Source organism: Pseudophryne corroboree, chromosome 9 (assembly GCF_028390025.1).
Source record: "Pseudophryne corroboree isolate aPseCor3 chromosome 9, aPseCor3.hap2, whole genome shotgun sequence".
NCBI lineage: Eukaryota > Metazoa > Chordata > Amphibia > Anura > Myobatrachidae > Pseudophryne > Pseudophryne corroboree.
Genome location: NC_086452.1, coordinates 451,285,682 through 451,312,655, shown reverse-complemented (window position 1 = coordinate 451,312,655; position 26,974 = coordinate 451,285,682). Strand labels below are relative to the sequence as shown.

The 26,974-nt window shown below is 48.2% G+C and overlaps 1 protein-coding gene across 5 annotated transcripts in view; it reads left to right on the top strand.

The window, feature by feature from the left end:
• The window catches only part of SLC41A3 (solute carrier family 41 member 3), a 133,766-nt gene that overhangs the window by 49,074 nt on the left and 57,718 nt on the right, over positions 1 to 26,974 (top strand). For 2 of the 5 annotated variants that reach the window (XM_063941203.1, XM_063941202.1), the window contains exons 1-2: positions 20,513 to 20,625; positions 21,782 to 21,818. The exons of 1 other annotated variant lie outside the window; for it this stretch is intronic. The gene's annotated coding sequence lies outside the window, so the exon portion shown is untranslated. Of the gene's footprint in view, positions 1 to 20,512; positions 20,626 to 21,781; positions 21,819 to 26,974 lie in introns of those variants that run through there. 2 more of the 5 variants (XM_063941200.1, XM_063941198.1) reach the window with 2 other exon arrangements.

The following is a 26,974-nucleotide window of genomic DNA, read 5'->3' as shown; positions in this document are numbered from 1 at the left end:
CCAATCAGCTCCTGTCCTGTGTTTGAAAAATGACAGTTTGGAGATGATTGGCTGGAGCACCATTTATCATTCGTAACTAGGGACAACAAGATTATCACTCGTTATTAAATCTGCCCCAATAAATTTAAATCCTGTGCAGTGGTTTTACTGATAATTCAGAGGTTGTTGAGATATATTTTATATATATATATATATATAAAATTAATTTATTAACGGTTTCTTATATAGCGCAGCATATTCCGTTGCACTTTACAATTGGAGCAACAGTAATCAAACAAAACTGGGTACTGCAGACAGTCATAAAGAAAATGATATAGAGCTACAGGCTGAAGGTAATTATCAGTATGGTCCGGTTACCACATGGCATAACATACTGTCCCGGGCAATCTCCAACCTCAGCTGCCGGAAGCCACTGGGAACACACACCACGCTGGAGGCTATCAAAGGGAGCACTAATACCGCTGGCTGCAGCTGGGAGAATGGAGCAGACTCGGACGCAACTGCCTCTGGGCACCAAGTGCCAGCAAGGTCATTGAGAGGGGATGGCACCTGCAAAATACTGTAGCCAGCTGCCAAAGGCACGGCGTGCAGCCTTTAGTGTTAGAGAGCCAGTGCCACCGTAAGCCTCAGCCCCTCCTGCACTTCAACTCCAGAAAGGGGGCGCTTCTCGGAGGAGGCCATCAGTGAAGTTACGCCACTGCAGGGGGTAATGATAATGCTTTATCCTTAGAGGGATAAAACGAAGACTGCCATCTTGTGGTCTGATAGAGTACTGCAGCCTATTCATTCACTAGCAACTAGTGACCGCTGCAGCGCAAAGATCATACCTTGATTCAGGGAGTTGATTGGTTGTTTTTACTGAATCTGACCAGTGTGTCACTGGTAAATTTATTGCATACTTTCCTCCAGGAGTGGATGTCCAAGGGATGTGATAAATTAAGGATTCATAGCGGCATAATGACGGGATGGTGTCATAAAGGATTTGACTGCCTCACAAGAAAGAGTAGCGGGATCTGGGAGGGCGTTCCCTCTCTGTAGGAGTCAGTGAGGATTCTCCAACATTGGCGAGCCAGCCACACATTCCTGGGGCGTGGCCTGCATGATCAATAGACCAGTTCTGCATAGCTATTGTTACAGTCTGTATCGGGGGTAGGCAACCGGCGGCACTCCAGCTGCAGTGGAACTAGACATCACAGCATGCCCTGTCACCGTTCCCTCTGTCCTCACATCCTAAGTCTTAACCCTTGGGGGGTGGCAGCTAGGGCTAACCTTTGAGTTGTGGGCCCCCCCCCCCCCCACCCCCAGTACATAACCTTATATATGTAACTGTCACTGTCATTTTTCAAACAGCCTGTAACAAGGCAGTTAGTAGCGGAATAGATGGCAGTTTATCTCTCTCCTCTTTAGCACTCTCTAAGACTCAGTCCATCTGCCTCTATGTCCTAATAGTTGCCACACCCCTGTGGTGGCTGGTCACACCCCCTCTTGTTTCTGCCACATTCCCTAACTTGGGCCCCTATCACTACATTCCCCAGTGGGACCTTTGTGCCCTAGCCCAACTGTGGAATAGAACATAAAGCAGAATATGCTATCTAGAAATACAGTTCTCTTTGATTTGAAGTTTTCTAGGAAACACCAATCTGTTCCATCCGCTGGTGGAGCGTGCTTTGTGTCTGCAGTGCAGGGAGTGTTGGGAATCCTGCGGCTGACCGTGACGCCATGATCAGGAGATAAGAGACGAGCCAGCTGTATTCCGCACAGTTACACCGGATGCTATATGAGTCTGAGTCAATGTATTACTGTATATTTATATTGAGAGTGTGGGCTAGATTGGATGGTACTTTATCTCGCTCCATTTTATCACTCTCCAAGCGATGACGCATCCAGTCCCGTGAAATGTAGTGAATTGCTACTCTTGTTTCGTAAACTTTGCTTATATGATAAATCGCTGTATGTATTCCCCAGCACAGGAGAATACGCAACGTTCTTTGCAGATTCCTGTCCTCGCTGGCTACATCTGCTGCGCACATTGTATCTTCCTCTCTGCAGAGCTGGCACGTTGCCATTCCCGCTCAATCCTTTCTTTCCTCCCTTATGTGCCCCCTGCCCTCTTTCAGTTGGTCAGTCTGTGCTCTATGTACATTTGGAAGTATGATAAAGCGAACAGAGGGTTGCCTGTTACCACAGTAGGAGCACCCTGTGAAATCAGGGACACCTTCAAATGTTACTAATCCTCTGTTCTCACACTCTGGGGCAGATGTACGGAGCCTTGGAGAAAGATAAAGTAGCAGCCAATCAGCTCCTAACAGTTACAGGCTGTGTTAGAAAAGTGGGCCTAATTCAGCATGGAGCGCTCCGACAGCTTTCGCATGCTGAAGCCCTGTGCAGTGTGCGTACGCACAGAAGCCGCAATGTTCGTGCGCACACAGTGAAACGCGTCGGCATCTCACCTGTGTGAATGCCTCTGCCTGATTGACCATGTAGTAACAATGTGGACAGTGACAGGATGGTGTCTTAGCACACGTACGGAGATAGTCTGAATTATGGGCGTGTTATGGATGGAAATGTCGCGGACATGACATACACAGGAGCTGCCACATCACTGCTGCCTCCTCCAAGGACTGGAGCGCAGTAGAACCTTACATACCACAGGTTAGTATTTTGCATTTGCATTTCCCGGGATGAGTAGAGCTGATGATGAAGGTGACGTCACTCCGTTATGTGGCTGGTTGAGGAGCGGGAATCCCCGCCAGGACAAATTCCACCAACAGAATGAGCAAAGTTTCACAGTCAAATGGGGCAGAAGGTGAAGAGTTCCCCAAATGGTTTTGAAAATGTAATTGTAGTCGTGTATCTGGTGGCTGACTAAGCAGCATACAGTAGGTTCCTGCAATATTCCCAACCTCCTTTTCCATACCTCCCAACTGTCCCGATTGTCGCGGGCCAGTCCCATTTTTTGGGACTGTCCAGATTTTCGTGGGCTGCAGTGTCCCACAGTGTGTGTGTGTGGGGGGGGGGTCAGTTGGGACTCTCCTACACTCGCTCTTCTGCTTAGCAGAGCAGCGGTGAATAGATGCACATAGCGTATATTCAGTGGAGACAGGAGGAGAGGGGGCATGCCAGCAGTTCACAGAGCCCTGGGCATGCCCCCTGAGTGACTAAAACGGGGGCGTGGCTTGCAATCACGGGCCCTCCGATGAAGCCACCCCGCCTTTCCATAGGACACGCTCCTTTTTCGGGCGGGAGGGCGCGCAGATGTCCCTCCTTGCAAGGTAGCAAAGTTAGGAGGTATGCCTTTTCAATGTAACAAATCCTACACAATATATGCATCTGTAGCTTGCAATAAACAACCCACACGCTTGTTGTACCTGACTTTACTGGGAACCAACCACAAGGCATTATTAAAAGATGGACGCAGCGGCGATACTGAGGCGTCCGTAGGAAAAAGACTTTCCTGCATGCAGTGCTGATCTGAGTGCTATATCCGATGGTGCATCCCTGGATCACCATCGCAACCATAGGACTGGCCGCCGGAACTGCTCAGCCAGGAAGTCTGTATCACGTCTCTGTTGTTTTGTAAAACGGCCCCTGTCGCCGTCCCTCAAACGCAATCGCTCTCAGAGACCAGCATTAGCGCCGTACAGGTCCTGCACATATGCTGGTCTCTAATAATCGTGGGTGTAGGTAATCCATGGGGATGCATACATCTCTGAATGGGGCAACAGAGGTAGTGCTGGTGCTGGTTACTGATCTGGGGTACAGTGAGTTGTTATTGTTTTTTTAAATAGAGCAAAGATTTTTGCTCCATCAACATCTTTGCACGAGATTCTTCTTTGCATATATCTAAGATACGCAGTGGAAGTTACTCAATCATTCTGGCAGCACAGGTGCATGTAAGAGAGGGGTCACAGCAAACGAGGGGGTGGGCTTCCCCCCCAGGTATCGCCCTGCACTCTCACTAAATGGTACTTGCAACAATACTTGAAAACTATAGGATAATAGAAATTCAGAGATATTTGTTGCATGTATTTGCAAATACAAGGTAAGCTGCCGAGCCCCTTCCCGGCTTCTCTGATTATGGGCAGTCCCTACACTGCATGATAACAGAGCCCACTTAGGGCCATGTAATTGTCTATTGTAAGGCCTCATGATAAAGACCCATACAGAAATACAACCAAATTGATGGCTAGCTTACCTAAAGGGGGGTACACACGGAGAGATCCGTGTTTAAAATGTAAGCAATCTGACTAGATTGCTTAGATTCCAAGCAGGGATCTGTCGTGTGTATGTCCCCCAGCGATAGTGATGCGCCGGTGCTAGGTTCAATCTAGCGGGTCGCTCACTTTACCGCCGTGGGAAGTGAGTGTCTGTCCCCCCCCCACCTCACACTGTGCCGAGAGGGGGGAAGAGATGTGTGCTGAGCGATCTGTGTTAAGATCACTCAGCACACATCTCTCCCATCAGTACCCCCCTTAAGAGCCACCCCTGGGATCTTCAAGTAGAACTACAGGAACCAGCATGCCTTCAAAATGCTGATACCATACAATGCCTCTTATATTTAGAGATGAAATTTTTGTATGTATAAATTCAGGACGTCATTCTGGTCATTGACATCCGACTACCCTCAGTATTGCCGGAGGGTGGTGGTGGCTAGTTATGAATGAGAGGAGGGAAGACTGCACAGAACTGCCTTTGATTGTCGTTCATAAAAGTAGAGAATTAATGCACATTTTTGATTCCGTCTACAAGTTTCAGAATTCATATGCGTACAAGGTAATAATAAACGGCAGAATCATAGGGGAGAGCAGTCCCAGCCACCAACTATAGACCAGGTTAAGTCATACAAAAAGTTATCCTGATGTAACTAATGTGTGACCCAATCAGAAGGTTATGAGACAACACTGCCACCTACTGGTGATATTTCACTATGACACGACTTCTCTACCAAGGCGATTTATCTCTGAGACATGGAGATGACACAGGCCCAAAGTTTCCATCTTCCAGGATCATTGAATGATGTTGGTGCACCTTGTACTGCAACATCCAACTTGGACTTCATATTGAAACTCTCCTGACACGTTCTACTCCTCCACTCACCTCACACTTTTCCCGCCTCATCGAGGGTGAGGAAATGCAGTCTCACAGTATAAACCTATGTGGGATTTTCCTCCTACTTGGTATAAACTAGGGAAGCCAATCCCGGGCCATTTTTTCAATCCCGGGTATCGGGATTGAAAAATGGTCAATCCCGGGATTGGCTTTACACTGTGTCCGGCCGTCGCCCCGCCCCTCCCCACCCGCCCTGCAGACATTAAAAAAAAACTACAAACCTGCACAGAGAAGTAGCGGGTGAGGAGGAGCCGGCGGGTGAGTGCTGGGGAGCTGGCGGGTGAGCGCTGGGGAGCCGTGAGGAGGCGGCGGGTGAATGCAGGGGGAGCCGGGACGAGGCGGCGGGTGAAGTCCGCCGTACTTTCCAGCTCTGTGGGTGCTGACAGCGCAGCGTGACCTCACAGGCACAGGTCACGCTGCGCAGGGGGAGACAGGAGGAGGGAGCCAGGCAGCGTCTGAGCGTCCTGAGGACGCTCAACGCTGATCCCTCAATCCCCGGGATTGGAGCTTCCAATCCCGGGATTGAATCCCGGCCGTTTTTGGACCTAAATCCCGGGATCCCGCCGATCCCGGGATTGGCCTCCCTAGTATAAACTTATATACTCCCTCAGGCCTGTGTGACTCCCGGCTGGTAATAAATGTATCAGCGTATGCCCGGGGGTACAGGTCTCACCAGTGCCTCAATCCGAATACCGACTGGAGTACTCTAACATAGGGCCCCATTCAGACCTGACTGCTGTTGTGCGTATTCGCACAGCGGACGATTATTGAATGACTGCGCATGCTTATGCAACACAATACGTAGGCGCGTCGCCAAACAGTGACAGGATGGTGCGCAAATTTTAATCGTAAGGCGTTCACAAGTTGATTGACAGGAAGCGGGCGTTTCCCAAGCGTTTTCAGGGAGGGTGTGTGACGTCAGCTCCGGCCCCGATCAGCCTGTTTGTATGGCACTGTAGGAGTAAATCCTGGGCTGCGCACACACTGCACAGAATGGGAAAATCATTCCATGGTGAGTGAGGTGTGAACGGATTTGCAGACGTCCACTGTCTGGCGGAATTTCCGCACGCCGTACAAATGCGTTTGCACACTTGCATGGGGCGGGTTTTCACTCTCTATGTGCGGCTGAATCGGGCTCATGGTCCAGCAACCTACACACCCGACTCACTACATCCACCTGTAGTGCATCCCGCGTCTGCTGACCTCAGTTGGTCTGAAATAGAGACGTGACGGCCTCTAAATTAAAATACTTGGGGGAGGGGGGGATTGGAAAATTCTCAAATTATTTAAAAAAATACAAAACTTCTTATAAAATACTTGTGAGACAAGCCGGTCATTTATTATTACCATTTATTTCCCTATAATTGTATTTGTTAATAATACTGTATCTGCTGCAGTGCCTCCACTTTCATCTTTGAAAACAGTCCCCATAGGTTTCTGGTCTAAGAAATGCAACAAAAAAATGTTCTCGAAACAGCAATTTGCTCTAAGTAATTTGATCTCTTTTTTTTTGGCTCATCTAAATTTTGGGGGTAATTCAGACCTGATTATAGCAGCAAATTTGTTAGCAGTTGGGCAAAACCATGTGCACTGCAGGGGAGGCAGATGTAACATGTGCAGAGAGAGTTAGATTTGGGTGGGTTACATTGTTTCTGTGCAGGGTAAATACTGGCTGCTTTATTTTTACACTGCAATTTAGATTTCAGTTTGAACACACCCCACCCAAATCTAACTCTCTGCACATGTTACATCTGCCCCCCCTGCAGTGCACATGGTTTTGCCCAACTGCTAACAAATTTTCTGCTATGATCAGCACTGAATTACTCCCTAAATGCAATGAACATACCACTGGGTGATATTACTCCACATCTGTGGTTAAATACTGTTGTTTTTTGTTGTTGGGTTTTTTTTAAGATAAACTGTAGCTAACTGACATGCCTGCAGGTGGTGCTGTTGCTGTCTACACCATTTCATTTATAGGGGTCAATCCTGTTAGTTTCGAGTTTGGTCCTGCGAGGCGTTCTCATTGCCAATCACATTTGCAATCCAATTCCAAACTCGCATTGATTTTCGAGATGAAATTTACAGTTTTTCTGTGCGCAGGTGAAAAGGTCGGGAAAATCTTTATTTTAAGGTACAAATAGACACAGTGCAGCCTTCCCAATGGATAACCATACACTTGGAGGGGTTTACATAGCATATTGTGGACAATACACACAGGCGTGCGCAGAGACTGACTGGCGGGTGCCGCTCCGGACTTCCCCCCCTCCACGGCATTATAGTGTTCTCTCACCTCCCCTGTCCTGGATATAGACTGCTCACCTGGGCGGCCCAGGTGAGCAGTCTATATCCAGGACAGGGGAGGTGAGAGAACACTATAATGCCGTGGAGGGGGGGGGGGGGGGGGGGGGAGTCCGGAGCGGCACCCGCCAGTCAGTATCTGCGCACGCCTGTGCCAATATAGACATGTCAGTTTGCTGGTGACTTTCTCTAAAAGTCGCAATAATGGGTTACATCAGGGGTTAAAGTGGGGGGGTGGACACAAGGTGAAATTGAGTTCCACCACCTGTAATGATAGGGGGAACTAGTTCCGCCTCCTCCATTTCCCTGCGCAGTAATTACAACAGATAAACCTGCCCCATTGCCTACCATGGTCTTCCTCCATTTACAGCCCAACCCTCCTGGTACTCTCACACGCTGTATCTGTTGGACGGCATTCATCCCCTCCTCAGGTCGCATCGGCTTCATTTTCTGGCACAGCGTATGTGTCGTGTTGGCACTGCTGCTGAAGTGAAGAGGAGCCATGAAGAGGAGGCTCTGTGCATCTTGAAGACAAGATGAGAGGGAGCTGGAGGGACAAGAGAGGTGGGGAAGCTGCTGGAGAGACACAGGCTGTGAGCTGCTGGAGTGATAGAGGCAGAGATGTGTACAAGGGTCACACTGTGGGCATTATGTGTAAGAAGCACTAATACTGTGGGCATTATATGTATAAGCAACACTACTGTGGGCATTATGTGTAAGGGGCACTACTACTGTGGGCATTTTGTGTATAAGCGGCACTTCTGTGGGCATTATGTGTATAAGTGGCACTACTGTGTGGCCACTGGCTTATCTATAATGGGTGCAGCTGCACCCATTTTTTTTTTTAGACTCACCCCACTGGAATCCCACGCCGACATCAGCGTGGGACTCTGAGTTCTGCACATGCACAGTAGAGAAATCACTGGTAAATGACCGCCGCACCATGGGCATGCGCAGTAGAGTCTGAACCCTCTAGTACTCCGACTCTCAGCGCTGCCAGCAGAGAGAAGGGGGTCCGAACGGAGGAGGCTGCACAAGGGCCTCCTCCCCTCTTAAAGCGCCCGTGTGTGGTATAACATGTATAGAGGGTACCAGTGTGTAGTACAATGTGAATAAGGAGCACTACTGAGTGACGTAACCTGAATAAGGGGCATTACTATGTGGTGTAATATGAATCAGGGGCACTACATGCAGTGTAATGTCAATAAGATTGTGCTACGGTGTGGTGTAGTTTGAATTGGGGGTCCTATTGTGTGACCATGCTGCTTTTTTGAGAGATCACTGTCCCTTTATAAAGTATAGTTGCAGGGAAAGGGAAGAGGGGGAAGGGGGTGCTCTGCTTAATCTGAGGGGGAAGGTGGCGGTGTAAATGAGTTCCATCACCTCTCCAGGGCCACTTTAAGCCTGGGGTTAAATTATGGGGGACAGGAACATTGAGGTGTAAATTATGCAGGACAGGTAGGTGGATGTGTAAATGATGCAGGACAGGTAGGTGGATGTGTAAATGATGTGGGACAGGTAGGTGGAGGTGTAAATGATGTGGGAAAGGTAGGTGGAGGTGTAAATGATGTGGGACAGGTAGGTGGAGGTGTAAATGATGTGGGACAGGTAGGTGGATGTGTAAATGATGGGGGACAGGTAGATGGATGTGTAAATGATGGGGGACAGGTAGGTGGAGGTGTAAGTGATGTGGGAGAGGTAGGTGGAGGTGTAAATGATGTGGGACAGGTACGTGGAGGTGTAAATGATGTGGGACAGGTATGTGGAGGTGTAAATTATGTGGGACAGGTATGTGGAGGTGTAAATGACGTGGGACAGGTGGGTGGAGGTGTAAATGATGTGGGACAGGTACGTGGAGGTGTAAATGATGTGGGACAGGTGGGTGGAGGTGTAAATGATGTGGGACAGGTAGGTGGAGGTGTAAATGATGTGGGACAGGTACGTGGAGGTGTAAATGATGTGGGACAGGTATGTGGAGGTGTAAATGATGTGGGACAGGTGGGTGGAGGTGTAAATGATGTGGGACAGGTAGGTGGAGGTGTAAATGATGGGGGGCAGGTATGGTGAGGTGTAAATTATGTGGGACAGGTACGTGGAGGTGTAAATGATGGGGTACAGGTATGTGGAGGTGTAAATGATGTGGGACAGGTATGTGGAGGTGTAAATGATGGGGGACAGGTATGTGGAGGAGTAAATGATGGGGGACAGGTACGTGGAGGTGTAAATGATGGGGGACAGGTCTGTGGATGTGTAAATGATGTGGGACAGGTATTTGGAGGTGTAAATGATGTGGGACAGGTACGTGGAGGTGTAAATGATGGGGTACAGGTATGTGGAGGTGTAAATGATGTGGGACAGGTATGTGGAGGTGTAAATGATGGGGGACAGGTACGTGGAGGAGTAAATGATGGGGGACAGGTACGTGGAGGTGTAAATGATGGGGGACAGGTCTGTGGAGGTGTAAATGATGTGGGACAGGTATTTGGAGGTGTAAATGATGTGGGACAGGTATGGTGAGGTGTAAATGATGAGGGACAGGTATGGTGAGGTGTAAATGATGAGGGACAGGTACGTGGAGGTGTAAATGATGTGGGAGAGGTACGTGGAGGTGTAAATGATGTGGGACAGGTATGAGGAGGTGTAAATGATGTGGGACAGGTACATGGAGGTTTAAATGATGGGGGACAGGTATAGTGAGGTGTAAATGATGAGGGACAGGTACGTGGAGGTGTAAATGATGTGGGACAGGTACGGAAAGGTACGTGGAGGTGTAAATGATGTGGGACAGGAATGTGGAGGTGTAAATGATGTGGGACAGGTAGGTGGAGGTGTAAATGATGGGGTACAGGTATGTGGAGGTGTAAATGATGGGGGACAGGTATGTGGAGGAGTAAATGATGGGGGACAGGTACGTGGAGGTGTAAATGATGGGGGACAGGTATGTGGAGGTGTAAATGATGTGGGACAGGTATGGTGAGGTGTAAATGATGTGGGACAGGTACGTGGAGGTGTAAATGATGTGGTCCAGGTATGGGGAGGTGTAAATGATGTGGGACAGGTACATGGAGGTTTAAATGATGGGGGACAGGTATAGTGAGGTGTAAATGATGAGGGACAGGTACATGGAGGTGTAAATGATGTGGGACAGGTACGGACAGGTACGTGGAGGTGTAAATGATGTGGGACAGGAATGTGGAGGTGTAAATGATGTGGGACAGGTTGGTGGAGGTGTAAATGATGGGGTACAGGTATGTGGATGAGTAAATGATGTGGGACAGGTATGTGGAGGTGTAAATGATGTGGGACAGGTATGGTGAGGTGTAAATGATGAGGGACAGGTATGGTGAGGTGTAAATGATGAGGGACAGGTACGTGGAGGTGTAAATGATGTGGGACAGGTACGTGGAGGTGTAAATGATGTGGGACAGGTACGTGGAGGTGTAAATGATGTGGGACAGGTATGGGGAGGTGTAATTGATGTGGTACTGGTATGGGGAGGTGTAAATTATGTGGGACAGGTACATGGAGGTTTAAATGATGGGGAACAGGTATAGTGAGGTGTAAATTATGAGGGACAGGTACGTGGAGGTGTAAATGATGTGGGACAGGTACGTGGAGGTGTAAATGATGTGGGACAGGTACGTGGAGGTGTAAATGATGTGGAACAGGTATGGGGAGGTGTAAATGATGTGGGACAGGTATGGGGAGGTGTAATTGATGTGGGACAGGTACGGAGAGGTACGTGGAGGTGTAAATGATGTGGGACAGGTACGTGGAGGTGTAAATGATGTGGGACAGCTACGTGGAGGTGTAAATGATGTGGTACAGGTATGGGGAGGTGTAAATGATGTGGGACAGGTACATGGAGGTTTAAATGATGGGGGACAGGTATAGTGAGGTGTAAATGATGAGGGACAGGTACGTGGAGGTGTAAATTATGTGGGACAGGTACGTGGAGGTGTAAATGATGTGGGACAGGTACGTGGAGGTGTAAATGATGTGGTCCAGGTATGGGGAGGTGTAAATGATGTGGGACAGGTACATGGAGGTTTAAATGATGGGGGACAGGTATAGTGAGGTGTAAATGATGAGGGACAGGTACGTGGAGGTGTAAATGATGTGGGACAGGTACGGACAGGTACGTGGAGGTGTAAATGATGTGGGACAGGAATGTGGAGGTGTAAATGATGTGGGACAGGTTGGTGGAGGTGTAAATGATGGGGTACAGGTATGTGGATGTGTAAATGATGTGGGACAGCTATGTGGAGGTGTAAATGATGTGGGACAGGTATGGTGAGGTGTAAATGATGAGGGACAGGTATGGTGAGGTGTAAATGATGAGGGACTGGTGCGTGGAGGTGTAAATGATGTGGGACAGGTACGTGGAGGTGTAAATGATGTGGGACAGGTACGTGGAGGTGTAAATGATGTGGTACTGGTATGGGGAGGTGTAAACTATGTGGGACAGGTACATGGAGGTTTAAATGATGGGGGACAGGTATAGTGAGGTGTAAATGATGAGGGACAGGTACGTGGAGGTGTAAATGATGTGGGACAGGTACGGACAGGTACGTGGAGGTGTAAATGATGTGGGACAGGTACGTGGAGGTGTAAATGATGTGGGACAGTTATGGGGAGGTGTAAATGATGTGGGACAGGTATGGGGAGGTGTAAATGATGTGGGACAGGTACGTGGAGGTGTAAATGATGTGGGACAGGTACGTGGAGGTGTAAATGATGTGGGACAGGTATGGGGAGGTGTAAATGATGTGGGACAGGTGAGTGGAGGTAGAAATGATGTGGCACAGGTAGGTGGAGGTGTAAATGATGTGGGACAGGTAGGTGGAGGTGTAAATGATGTCGGACAGGTATAAGGGGGTGTAAATGATGTGGGACAGGTATGGTGAGGTGTAAATGATGTGGGACAGGTACGTGGAGGTGTAAATGATGGGGGGCCGGTATGTGGATGTGTAAATGATGTGGGACAGGTATGTGGAGGTGTAAATGATGGGGGACAGGTATGTGGAGGAGTAAATGATGGGGGACAGGTACGTGGAGGTGTAAATGATGGGGGACAGGTATGTGGATGTGTAAATGATGTGGGACAGGTATGTGGAGGTGTAAATGATGTGTGACAGGTATGGTGAGGTGTAAATGATGGGGGACAGGTATGTGGAGGAGTAAATGATGGGGGACAGGTACGTGGAGGTGTAAATGATGGGGGACAGGTATGTGGAGGTGTAGATGATGTGGGACAGGTATGGGGAGGTGTAAATGATGTGGGACAGGTACGGGGAGGTGTAAATGATGGGGGACAGGTATGTGGAGGTGTAAATGATGGGGGACAGGTATGTGGAGGTGTAGATGATGTGGGACAGGTATGGGGAGGTGTAAATGATGGGGGACAGGTACAGTGAGGTGTAAATTATGTGGGACAGGTATGGGGAGGTGTAAATGATGGGGGACAGGTACGTGGAGGTGTAAATGATGGGGGACAGGTATGTGGAGGTGTAAATGATGTGGGACAGGTATGGAGAGGTGTAAATGATGGGGGACAGGTATGGTGAGGTGTAAATTATGTGGGACAGGTATGGGGAGGTGTAAATTATGTGGGACAGGTATGGGGAGGTGTAAATGATGGGGGACAGGTACGTGGAGGTGTAAATGATGGGGGACAGGTATGTGGATGTGTAAATGATGTGGGACAGGTATGTGGAGGTGTAAATGATGTGTGACAGGTATGGTGAGGTGTAAATGATGGGGGACAGGTACGTGGAGGTGTAAATGATGGGGGACAGGTATGTGGAGGTGTAAATGATGTGGGACAGGTATGGAGAGGTGTAAATGATGGGGGACAGGTATGGTGAGGTGTAAATTATGTGGGACAGGTATGGGGAGGTGTAAATGATGGGGGACAGGTACGTGGAGGTGTAAATGATGGGGGACAGGTATGTGGAGGTGTAGATGATGTGGGACAGGTATGGTGAGGTGTAAATGATGGGGGACAGGTATGGTGAGGTGTAAATGATGGGGGACAGGTATGGTGAGGTGTAAATGATGGGGGACAGGTACGTGGAGGTGTAAATGATGGGGGACAGGTATGTGGAGGTGTAGATTATGTGGGACAGGTATGGGGAGGTGTAAATGATGTGGGACAGGTATGGGGAGGTGTAAATGATGGGGGACAGGTACGTGGAGGTGTAAATGATGGGGGACAGGTATGTGGAGGTGTAGATGATGTGGGACAGGTATGGGGAGGTGTAAATGATGGGGGACAGGTATGGTGAGGTGTAAATTATGTGGGACAGGTACGTGGAGGTGTAAATGATGGGGGACAGGTACGTGGAGGTGTAAATGATGTGGGACAGGTATGGAGAGGTGTAAATGATGGGGGACAGGTATGGTGAGGTATAAATTATGTGGGACAGGTATGGGTAGGTGTAAATGATGGGGGACAGGTACGTGGAGGTGTAAATGATGGGGGACAGGTATGTGGAGGTGTAGATGATGTGGGACAGGTATGGTGAGGTGTAAATGATGGGGGACAGGTATGGTGAGGTGTAAATGATGGGGGACAGGTATGGTGAGGTGTAAATGATGGGGGACAGGTATGGTGAGGTGTAAATGATGTGGGACAGGTATGGGGAGGTGTAAATGATGGGGGACAGGTACGTGGAGGTGTAAATGATGGGGGACAGGTATGTGGAGGTGTAGATGATGTGGGACAGGTATGGGGAGGTGTAAATGATGGGGGACAGGTATGGTGAGGTGTAAATGATGGGGGACAGGTATGGGGAGGTGTAAATGATGGGGGACAGGTATGGGGAGGTGTAAATGATGGGGGACAGGTATGGGGAGGTGTAAATGATGGGGGACAGGTATGGGGAGGTGTAAATGATGTAGGACAGGTAGGTGGATGTGTAAATGATGTAGGACAGGTATGGGGAGGTGTAAATGATGGGGGACAGGTATGTGGAGGTGTAAATTATGTGGGACAGGTATGGGGAGGTGTAAATGATGTGGGAAAGGTATATGGAGGTCTAAATGATGTGGGACAGGTACGTGGAGGTGTAAATGATGTGGGACAGGTACGTGGAGGTGTAAATGATGAGGGACAGGTACGTGGAGGTGTAAATTATGTGGGACAGGTACATGGAGGTGTAAATGATGAGGGACAGGTATGGTGAGGTGTAAATGATGTGGGACAGGTACGTGGAGGTGTAAATGATGGGGGACAGGTACGGTGAGGTGTAAATGATGAGGGACAGGTATGGTGAGGTGTAAATGATGGGGGACAGGTATGTGGAGGTGTAAATGATGTGGGACAGGTACGTGGAGGTGTAAATGATGTGGGACAGGTAGGTGGAGGTGTAAATGATGTGGGACAGGTATGGGGAGGTGTAAATGATGGGGGACAGGTATGGGGAGGTGTAAATGATGGGGGACAGGTATGGGGAGGTGTAAATGATGGGGGACAGGTACGTGGAGGTGTAAATGATGGGGGACAGGTACGTGGAGGTGTAAATGATGTGGGACAGGTATGGAGAGGTGTAAATGATGGGGGACAGATATGGTGAGGTGTAAATTATGTGGGACAGGTATGGGGAGGTGTAAATTATGTGGGACAGGTATGGGGAGGTGTAAATGATGGGGGACAGGTACGTGGAGGTGTAAATGATGGGGGACAGGTATGTGGATGTGTAAATGATGTGGGACAGGTATGTGGAGGTGTAAATGATGTGTGACAGGTATGGTGAGGTGTAAATGATGGGGGACAGGTACGTGGAGGTGTAAATGATGGGGGACAGGTATGTGGAGGTGTAAATGATGTGGGACAGGTATGGAGAGGTGTAAATGATGGGGGACAGGTATGGTGAGGTGTAAATTATGTGGGACAGGTATGGGGAGGTGTAAATGATGGGGGACAGGTACGTGGAGGTGTAAATGATGGGGGACAGGTATGTGGAGGTGTAGATGATGTGGGACAGGTATGGGGAGGTGTAAATGATGGGGGACAGGTATGGGGAGGTGTAAATGATGTAGGACAGGTAGGTGGATGTGTAAATGATGTAGGACAGGTATGGGGAGGTGTAAATGATGGGGGACAGGTATGTGGAGGTGTAAATTATGTGGGACAGGTACATGGAGGTGTAAATGATGAGGGACAGGTATGGTGAGGTGTAAATGATGTGGGACAGGTACGTGGAGGTGTAAATGATGAGGGACAGGTACGTGGAGGTGTAAATGATGAGGGACAGGTATGGGGAGGTGTAAATTATGTGGGACAGGTATGGTGAGGTGTAAATGATGGGGACAGGTATGGGGAGGTGTAAATGATGGGGGACAGGTATGGGGAGGTGTAAATGATGGGGGACAGGTATGGTGAGGTGTAAATGATGAGGGACAGGTATGGGGAGGTGTAAATTATGTGGGACAGGTACGTGGAGGTGTAAATGATGGGGGACAGGTATGGGGAGGTGTAAATGATGGGGGACAGGTATGGGGAGGTGTAAATGATGGGGGACAGGTATGGGGAGGTGTAAATGATGTGGGACAGGTATGTAGAGGTGTAAATGATGGGGGACAGGTATGGTGAGGTGTAAATGATGGGGGACAGGTACGTGGAGGTGCATTGAAGGGGGAAGGATTTAAGAACTAGCAGATGAGGTAAACTCCTTACAAACTTGTATAAAGATCTGCAAGATTGCTGTGCAATACATAATAATTGGAATTCCCATGCCTCAGAAATGCACACGAGTGCTGGGAATAGAAGGCAGGGATCTTGCGACTCAGGCAAACAAGGGGAGAACATTAAACCTCCACTTCAGTATTATTCTGGGTCAGATTGCAAGTTTCAGGTCCCAGCGTTGCACAGCCGGAACGCTAACCACACAAGGGACCTTACACTGCAAACGGAATTCTTTCAGATTCTAAGCAGGGGCAGTTTTTGGAAACGATATTGGGGCAGCGACAGCCAATCTATTTCCCCCCGGTGGGCTGGATATTGTCCCAAATGCCATGTTTAATATTCACTGACTCGTGTATCCGATCACCATGGTCAGCCAGCCTATTACAAGCTCTGAGCCAGGCGGCACCCCATGTGCTGTATTAATGCAGGAAGGGGAGCGAGTCACAGAGCGGCTCAGACAGAACACGCTGTATAATGAGATATGAACTGGCCGAGGCACAAAAGTCTTCTTTATCCCACTTCCCATCCAACTCTGCCAGATCTTGCTGTCCAGAGCCCTAGGTCGGAGTCCGCTCAATGTGTCGCCATTCAGACTATCGACATGTTCTGAATGTTGACATTTAACGTGTTCACAGATATGTCGACATCCACAATTTACGACGTCAACATACTGTCGACATGTTCAATGTCAAAACATGCAATGGGCGGTAATTCGGTTTACATTCAAGCTGCTGACAGAGTTAAGGTTAGGTTGTAATTAGGGATAGGGTTAGTTTTAAGCTAAAATAGTACTGTCGACATTCTGAACACGTCGACATATCATTCCCAACCCCCCAAGTCTAGACACATAGGGGCATATTTAATTAGCTGTAGGGCTTACCACAGGAGTATAGCCTCTAGCTTTAACACCCGGAGCTATATTAATGTTTAGCACATTTCCTCCGGTGATAAGCCCACACACGGTAGGCCCACGGATTCTGGCTTAGGTGCCCGGACTATGGGTTAACGCTCTCGCTGTGGCCTCAATAACGGCAAAAAGCCCTACTTACCACGGATTCCTGTGTACACCTCATGAGCTGCGCGCAGACACCCACGGTAAGTGCAACCTGCAGGCTTACTGTGGGCTGCAATTGAATAGCCCCGGGCATAGCTACAAGCCCTTGGTAAGACCCGCAGCTAATTGAATATGCCCAACTAGAAAAGTAATTCTTTGCTTATGCATAGCTGCTATCCCAGTAGGCCCGAACAGCAAAACTGTGGTAGGGCATGCTGGGATGTGTAGTCCCACAGCACCTAGAGCGCCACAGGTTGGCTACCTTTGGGTTATTAACTGAGTTATTTTAATCTTTTAGGCCTCGCATCTGCTGGCATTAATTGCAGGCTTTTTTAAACAATACAATAACGCATAGAAACGGGTCACTATACCCACTTGCATGTTCACTTGTGTTGTGTTCTATATTTCCAAACACCCCTTGTTCCAGCCAGATGCATCTTCGGCAAGTGGACACATCGGAGGAACCTTCAGGGAGCATTGAATCCTAGGAATATACAGAAATGGGTTCTCTGCGCACTGAGGTGTTAATCTGAGGCGGGGTGTGCTGCTGGTAATGAGGGGTGTCCCACCCCCCCTTAAATGGTAAGTATACAGATGTGGATAAATCCACAGGGAACCAGCGCTCAAACCCTATTTGTAGTGGTGAATGTACGGTTATAAAGTGAAACTAAAATCAATAATGAAAAAGCAGGTAATATACTTAAGGTGGTTTATTCTAAGATGCTGAGATACTTTCTTTCCCAACAGGTATAAATTCGGTTTAAAAGTCAATCAGTGATTGGGGCACGCTCCTGGTTTGAGCTTAAATTCTGAAGTGCAAGGTTCAATTGAAAGAACAAATGCTGTAATCTTTGTAAAGTCGAAAAAAAAAGAAAAAGAAAAATGCCACAAAAAAATATTAATGATAATATGTACTAAAGTCCAAACGGTTTACAAGTCTATACAGACAGCGGCGTCCCGCTAATCTGTGCTCTGAAGTGAAGGATTCTCTTGTGAAGTGATGAACAGTTGACAGCGGTAGTGTATGCTTTGGTTAGAGTGGAGAATAAGGACCCTGGACTGGCGCTATTCCTCCTGCAGCACGTCCCACAGTAGAGTGCCCGAATCAGGCCCGCTCTGTGGGGCCGCTGACCTGGGGTGTGCGCCTGTCACAGAGGCGAAGTGGACCCGGCCGGAGCTCTCCGAGCGGCTGGCTGCGCCTCTCCTCCTCCTACAGGGACTTACCTTCTCCCTTCCCCTCCGCCTTCCACTCTCCGCTGTCTCGGGCTTCTTCCGTCGCCTGGCAACCGGTTGCTTCCGGAACTCCGGATCACGTGACCGGATGGTTTGCGGAAAGGATTAGCAGTACTGTCCTTCTTTGTAGTGAATATTCGTCCTCAGTCCAATGTAGTATAGATGGGTAGCTCCAACGCGTTTCGACCTGTTAGGGTCTTCCTAACCGGTTGCCAGGCGACGGAAGAAGCCCGAGACAGCGGAGAGTGGAAGGCGGAGGGGAAGGGAGAAGGTAAGTCCCTGTAGGAGGAGGAGAGGCGCAGCCAGCCGCTCGGAGAGCTCCGGCCGGGTCCACTTCGCCTCTGTGACAGGCGCACACCCCAGGTCAGCGGCCCCACAGAGCGGGCCTGATTCGGGCACTCTACTGTGGGACGTGCTGCAGGAGGAATAGCGCCAGTCCAGGGTCCTTATTCTCCACTCTAACCAAAGCATACACTACCGCTGTCAACTGTTCATCACTTCACAAGAGAATCCTTCACTTCAGAGCACAGATTAGCGGGACGCCGCTGTCTGTATAGACTTGTAAACCGTTTGGACTTTAGTACATATTATCATTAATATTTTTTTGTGGCATTTTTCTTTTTCTTTTTTTTTCGACTTTACAAAGATTACAGCATTTGTTCTTTCAATTGAACCTTGCACTTCAGAATTTAAGCTCAAACCAGGAGCGTGCCCCAATCACTGATTGACTTTTAAACCGAATTTATACCTGTTGGGAAAGAAAGTATCTCAGCATCTTAGAATAAACCACCTTAAGTATATTACCTGCTTTTTCATTATTGATTTTAGTTTCACTTTATAACCGTACATTCACCACTACAAATAGGGTTTGAGCGCTGGTTCCCTGTGGATTTATCCACATCTGTATACTTGAATCCTAGGAACAACGCAATGTGAAAACCTGACTGATTTGTACCCCATTCCCCACTGCTTGTGCTGTGTCTGTAGAAATAAAAGAGGCGTTAAGAACGGGTGTGGTATGGTATGCCGGCGGCCGGGCTCCCGGCGACCAGCATACCGGTGCCGGAAGCCCGACCGCCAGCATACCGACAGCGTGGCGAGCGCAAATGAGCCTCTTGCGGGCTAGCTGCGCTCGCCATGCTGTGGGCACGGTTGGCGCGCTAGGCTATTTATTCTGCCTCCAGGGGGGTCGTGGACCCCCACGAGGGAGAAAAACTGTCGGTGTGCCGGCTGTCGGGATTCCGGCGCTGGTATACTGTGCGCTGGGATCCCGACAGTCGGCAACCTGAAGACCACCCGTTAAGAACACCCATCTAAGGGCCTAATTCAGAGTTGACCGCAGCACGAAATTTGTTAGCTGTTGGGCAAAACCATGTACAGTGCAGGTGGGGCAGATGTAACATGTGCAGAGAAAGTTAAATGTGGATGGGTTATTTTGTTTCTGTGCAGGGTAAATACTGGCTGCTTTATTTTTACACTGCAATTAAGATTTCAGTTTGAATACACCCCACCCAAATCTAACTCTCTCTGCACGTTACATCTGCCCCACCTGCAGTGCACATGGTTTTGCCCAACTGCTAACAAGTTTTCTGCTGCGATGAACTCGGAATTAGGCCCCATGTGCACTGCAGGGGGGGGGGGGGGGGGGGGGGGGATGTAACATGTGCAGAGAGAGTTAGATTTGGGCGGGGTGTGTTCAAACTGAAATCTAAATTGCAGTGTAAAAATAAAGCAGCGTATTCACCCTGCATAGAAACAATATAACCCACCCAAATCTAACTCTCTCTCTGCACATGTTACCTGTGCCCCCCCTGCAGTGCACATGGTTTTGCCCGACTGCTAACAAATTTCCTGCTGCGATCAACTCTGAATTACCCCCCTCAGTTCTTCAGATGAGAGGACAGGAGCGGATATTTCCCATGCAGTGTGATGCAGACAAGTGATGTGACCTCTGTATAAATCTACCCGTCATACAGCGCTCTCACTGAATCCCACCGCTACGTCTCTGTCCCATTCCCACTTGCTTGTGAAAAAAGAAGTTAGAGCTGAGACGGCAGAAATATAACCCAGTCACACTAGCTCTGACGCGGAGAATGTGGGCCCCATCAGAGAGCAGCTGTACTGCCTCGTCGTCACTTGTCACTGATACTCTAACAGCACCTTCACCCACATCCGTGTCATCCCACAGGCTGGCCGCAGCACTCTGCCCGGCTGGATGAGCCATCTCCGACACTTGCAGGTAACTTTACTACCTTCATTGCACATTACCAGACACCCAACATCCTGCAACACATGCTCCGCTCTATGGGGGTAATTCAGAGTTGATCGCAGCAGCAAATTTGTTAGCAGTTGGGCAAAACCATGAACCTCATTCCGAGTTGGTCGCTCGCTAGCTACTTTTAGCAGCCGTGCAAACGCATAGTCGCCGCCGATGGGGGAGTGTATTTTCACTTTGCAGGAGTGCGAACGCCTGTGCAGCAGAGCGGCTGCAAAGACATTTTGTGCAGAACAAGACCAGCCCTGTAGTTACTTATTCTGTGCGATGATTGCTGTGACGAGTGACACGGTAATGACGTCAGATACCCTCGCTGCAAACGCCCGACCACGCCTGCGTTTTTCCAAACACTCCCAGAAAACGGTCAGTTGCCACCCAGAAACTCCCACTTCCTGTCAATCTCCTTGCGTTCGGCTGTGCGATTGGAATCGTCGCTAGAACCAATGCAAAACCACAAAGGACTTTGTACCCGTACGACGCTCGTGCTCATTGCGGTGCATACGCATGCGCAGATTAGCAGTTTTTTTTCAATGATCGCTACGCAGCGAACAACGGCAGCTAGCAATCAACTCGGAATGAGGGCCCATGTGCACTGCAGGGGGAGGCAGCTGTAACATGTGCAGAGAGAGTTAGATTTGGGTGGGTTATATTGTTTCTGTGCAGGGTAAATACTGGCTGCTTTATTTTTACACTGCAATTTAGATTTCAGTTTGAACCCACCCCCCCCAAATCTAACTCTCTCTGCAAATGTTACATCTGCCTCCCCTGCAGTGCACATGGGGGGTAATTCTGAGTTGATCACAGCAGGATTTTTGTTAGCAGTTGGGCAAAACCATGTGCACTGCAGGGGGGCAGATATAACAATGTGCAGAGAGAGTTAGATTTGGGTGTGGTGTGTTCAATCTGCAATCTAAATTGCAATGTAAAAATAAAGCAGCCAGTATTTACCCTGCACAGAAACAAAATAACCCACCCAAATCTAACTCTCTCTGCACATGTTACATCTGCCCCACCTGCAGTGCACATGGTTTTGCCCAACTGCTAACAAATTTGCTGCTGCGATCAACTCTGAATTACCCCCATGCTCCGCTCCTTACTTCTAGCGATTCATCTATTGCAGGACTAATTGAAGAGAAGAGCAAAGTAATTACGCCCAGGTAACTGCCTAACAGGGCCAGAGAGAATGCAATCATGACCAGACCTACCTTTGCTGGGGTATCTGTATATATGTACCCCCGTGCCCCCCTACCCCCCGACTATTCTACCCAGCAGCTGGGGTGGGGTCTAGTTATAGCTCTGATTTTCTCTCACCCCACATGCGTGAGTACAACATGTTATATATCTGTACATGCTCAGTAAACCAAAGAACAGAATGAATACTTTACGGGTAGCACCCACTGTAGCACAATTCCCCAAATTAAGGGGTCTATTTATGAAGAAGTGAAAAGTGTGGAGAAGTGAGCTAGTGGAGAAGTTGCCCATGGCAACCAATCAGCTGCTCTGTATAATTTTATAGTATGCAAATTATAAATGTTATGTCAATGCTGATTGGTTGCCATGGGCAACTTCTCCACTGATTCATGAATAGACCCCTATATCTCTTAGGGGTTGCTATAGGCAAATTCTCAGCATTATGCTCCAATTGAGGCTTGTGGGCCCCCCTCCAATAAAATGGCCCCTTAACCAGCCCCCAAACATGGCTACAGTGCTCCACCCCCCACATGCCATGCAATGCATCCCCTGGTGGCCCCTTCACCACACCCTCAGAGTACTCACCCTGCAGCCAGCTTAGAGCAGAGCGGCCCCCAAGTCTCCGCTAAGGAACTGACGTGTCACATGATGCTGATGAGGGGACTCAGCCCGTCACCCCCCCCCCACCCCACCCCTTAATCCAGCCCTGTTCCTGCTGTACTGTCACATTTGGTTCCACAGCTGTCACACTTGTATGAAATGCTGATGTGTGTTATTAGATAGAAGTCTCTTTCTTTGATTTGAGATTGAGCTAATTGAGCCTAATTCAGACCTGATGGCTCGCTAGCGTTTTTTGCAGCGCTGCGATCAGGTCAGAACTGCGCATGCATATACGCACCGCAATGCACAGGCGCGTTGCATGGGTACAAAGCGGATCGTTGCTGAGCGATGGATTTAATGAAGAATCCATTCACACGGGCGATCGCAAGGAGATTGACAGGAAGAAGGCGTTTGTGGGTGGCAACTGACCGTTTTCTGGGAGTGTTTGGAAAAACGCAGGCGTTCCCAAGTGTTTGCAGGGAGGGTGTCTGACGTCAATTCCGGGCCCGGACAGGCTGAAGTGATCGCAGCGGCTGAGTAAGGTCCGAGCTACTCAGAAACTGCATAAACTCTTTTTGTACCGCTCGGCTGCACATGCGTTCGCACACTTGCACAGCTAAAATACACTCCCCCGTAGGCGGCGCCTATGCGAACGCAGGACTGCAAAAAACCCTAGCGAGCGATCAGGTAGCCCCCTCGTGCAGCCCTTTTAGAGGTTACATGATTGCCCGTGTGGCCCGTGAAGGGTGTCAGGCTGCCGATATCCGCTGTAGTCTGTTGAACTAAATGTAACTACTGATTAGAGGTACGCACGGAACGTGCGCATACACCAAAGAAGGAAATCTGCTTCTGCGCCAGGGCCGGATCCCGCCCCATTGAAGGCAGTCTTTTTCCATACTGACCCAATATTCATAAGCAAGTGATATCATGAACTAAGAAAGTGTGACGTCACAGAGGCACGAGGCACTGTGTGACTCCCAATGATTCAACTGACCACATTTAGAGCGCACCAAATGTCAAAGTTCTGCCAGCTGAGGCCGGAGAATTAGCCTGGAGTGCCCAGGGGGCAGTAGTGTGACCGCTCCTTTAAACTGAAGTGGATCTCTTCAGCCACTTGACTGATGTAGTGATGTGGTTGGAGGAGGCTGCCGGGTTCTGTACGTGTCCAGACGAAAACCATAATTAAAGTCAGGAACAGCAAGTTATACCATGTACACTGTCATCAGCTTTCTAAGATCCCGCTAATGCTCACAGCTATGATTGCAGAGCGCTGAGTATCACCGGGTCACTACTGATTCTACCCAAGTGGATCAGATCTTCCTGCTCAGCACCGAAGCATCAACAGATTTAAACGTTCAATTAGTGCATAAGGAACATTATGGCAGGGATGTAGGGAGCGGCGTGTGAGCAGTGCCGTCGTCAAGGACGCAGAGCCCTGGGTGGCACCATCTCTGCCCCATGGTCCCTGCATCTGGCTAACAGTGCCTGGAACCGGTCACCATGCCGACGCCGAAATCCCAAGCGCTCAGAATGCCGACCCACAGGCTCTATTCCCATTCGTGGACCTCCACGACATCTGTAGAGTGGGAACAGAACCTGTGGCGAATGCAGCGAGCCCGCAAGGGCCTTCATTGCGCTCGCCCTCCCCCAATGCGTCGCTGTCCATATTGGCGCTGCTATCTAGAAGACAGCACACCGATATCCAAGGCAACGTATGTTCCGACACCTGTGGCTAGCCATTTCGACAGCTGCATGGTGTCGATGCCCATACACTACAGCCAGGCTGTCCCTGGCTGTGGTGAGCGCCAGCTCCGGACTGCGCTGGGGATCCCGAGTGAGTAGCGAGATCCCGTGGAGCCGACCGGGCAGGGAGACACAGCGCGTCAGCACTAAGTTGATACTCTGTGTGCTCACAGGGGAGATTTTGCTCCCCTGCTTCAGCCGACAAGATTTTAATACATCTTGTCGATGTCCCTTCCAGCTTTGTCTCGGTACTGTGTACTGTATATAAAGACACACGTGTAGTGTAAGCAGTGATATATATGGTGTATGTGTGTATAGGTTACATGTATAGATGGGTATACTGTATATAAGGACACACGTGTAGTGTAAGCAGTGATATATACATTGCATGTGTGTATAGATGGGTGTACTGTATATAAGGAAGACATGTGTAGTGTAAGCAGTGATATATACGGTGTATGTGTGTATAGGTTACATGTATAGATGGGTATACTGTATATAAGGACAAACATGTAGTGCAAGCAGTGATATATACGGTGTATGTATGTATAGATGGGTGTACTGTATATAATGACACACGTGTAGTGTAAGCACTGGTATATACAGTGTATGTGTGTATAGATGGGTGTACTGTATATAAGGACACACGTGTAGTGTAAGCAGTGATATATACGGTGTATGTGTGTATAAGTTACATGTATAGATGGGTGTACTGTATATAAGGACACATGTGTAGTGTAAGCAGTGATATATACGGTGTATGTGTGTATAAGTTACATATATAGTTGGGTGTACTGTATATAAGGACACAAGTGTAGTGTAAGCAGTGATATATACAGTGTATGTGTGTATAGGTTATATGTATAGATGGGGATACTGTATATAAGGACACACGTGTAGTGTAAGCAGTGATATATACAGTGTATGTGTGTATAGGTTACATGTATAGATGTGGTTACTGTATATAAGGACACATGTGTAGTGTAAGCAGTGATATAGACGGTGTATGTGTGTCAGGGTACATGTATAGATGGGGGTACTGTATATAAGGACACACATGTAGTGTAAGCAGTGATATATACGGTGCATGTGTGTATAGATGGGTGTACTGTATATAAGGACACACGTGTAGTGTAAGCAGTGATATATACGGTGTATGTGTGTATAGATGGGGGTACTGTATATAAGGACACACGTGTAGTGTAAGCAGTGATATATACGGTGTATGTGTGTATAGATGGGGGTACTGTATGTAAGGACACACGTGTAGTGTAAGCAGTGATATATACGGTGTATGTGTGTATAGGTTACATGTATAGATGTGGGAACTGTATATAAGGACACACGTGTAGTGTAAGCAGTGATATATACGGTGCATGTGTGTATAGATGGGGGTACTGTATATAAGGACACACGTGTAGTGTAAGCAGTGATATATACGGTGTATGTGTGTATAGATGGGGGTACTGTATATAAGGACACACGTGTAGTGTAAGCAGTGATATATACAGTGTATGTGTGTATAGGGTGCATGTATAGATGGGGGTACTGTATATAAGGACACATGTGTAGTGTAAGCAGTGATATATACGGTATATGTGTGTATAGGTTACATGTATAGATGGGGGTACTGTATATAAGGACACACGTGTAGTGTAAGCAGTGATATATACGGTGTATGTGTGTATAGGTTACATGTATAGATGGGGGTACTGTATATAAGGACACACATGTAGTGTAAGTAGTGATATATACAGTGTATGTGTGTATAGGTTACATGTATAGATGGGGGTACTGTATATAAGGACACACGTGTAGTGTAAGCAGAGATAAATACAGTGTATGTGTGTATAGGGTACATATATAGATGTGGGTACTGTATATAAGTACACATGTGTAGTGTAAGCAGAGATAAATACAGTGTATGTGTGTATAGGTTACATGTGTATATATGTGGGTACTGTATATAAGGACACATGTGTAGTGTAAGCAGTGATATATACGGTGTATGTGTGTCAGGGTACATGTATAGATGGGGTACTGTATATAAGGACACACATGTAGTGTAAGCAGTGATATATACGGTGTAGGTGAGTATAGGTTACATGTATAGATGGGGGTACTGTATATAAGGACACACATGTAGTGTAAGCAGTGATATATACAGTGTATGTGTGTATAGATGGGTGTACTGTATATAAGGACACACGTGTAGTGTAAGCAGTGATATATACGGTGCATGTGTGTATAGATGGGGGTACTGTATATAAGGACACACGTGTAGTGTAAGCAGTGATATATACAGTGTATGTGTGTATAGGTTACATGTATATATGTGGGTACTCTATATAAGGACACATGTGTAGTGTAAGCAGTGATATATACGGTGTATGTGTGTCAGGGTACATGTATAGATGGGAGTACTGTATATAAGGACACACATGTAGTGTAAGCAGTGATATATACGGTGTATGTGTGTATAGGTTACATGTATAGATGGGGGTACTGTATATAAGGACACGCGTAGTGTAAGCAGTGATATATATGGTGCATGTGTGTACAGGGTACATGTATAGATGGGGGTACTGTATATAAGGACACGCGTAGTGTAAGCAGTGATATATATGGTGTATGTGTGTACAGGGTACATGTATAGATGGGTGTACTGTATATAAGGACACGCGTAGTGTAAGCAGTGATATATATGGTGTATGTGTGTACAGGGTACATGTATAGATGGGGGTACTGTATATAAGGACACACGTAGTGTAAGCAGTGA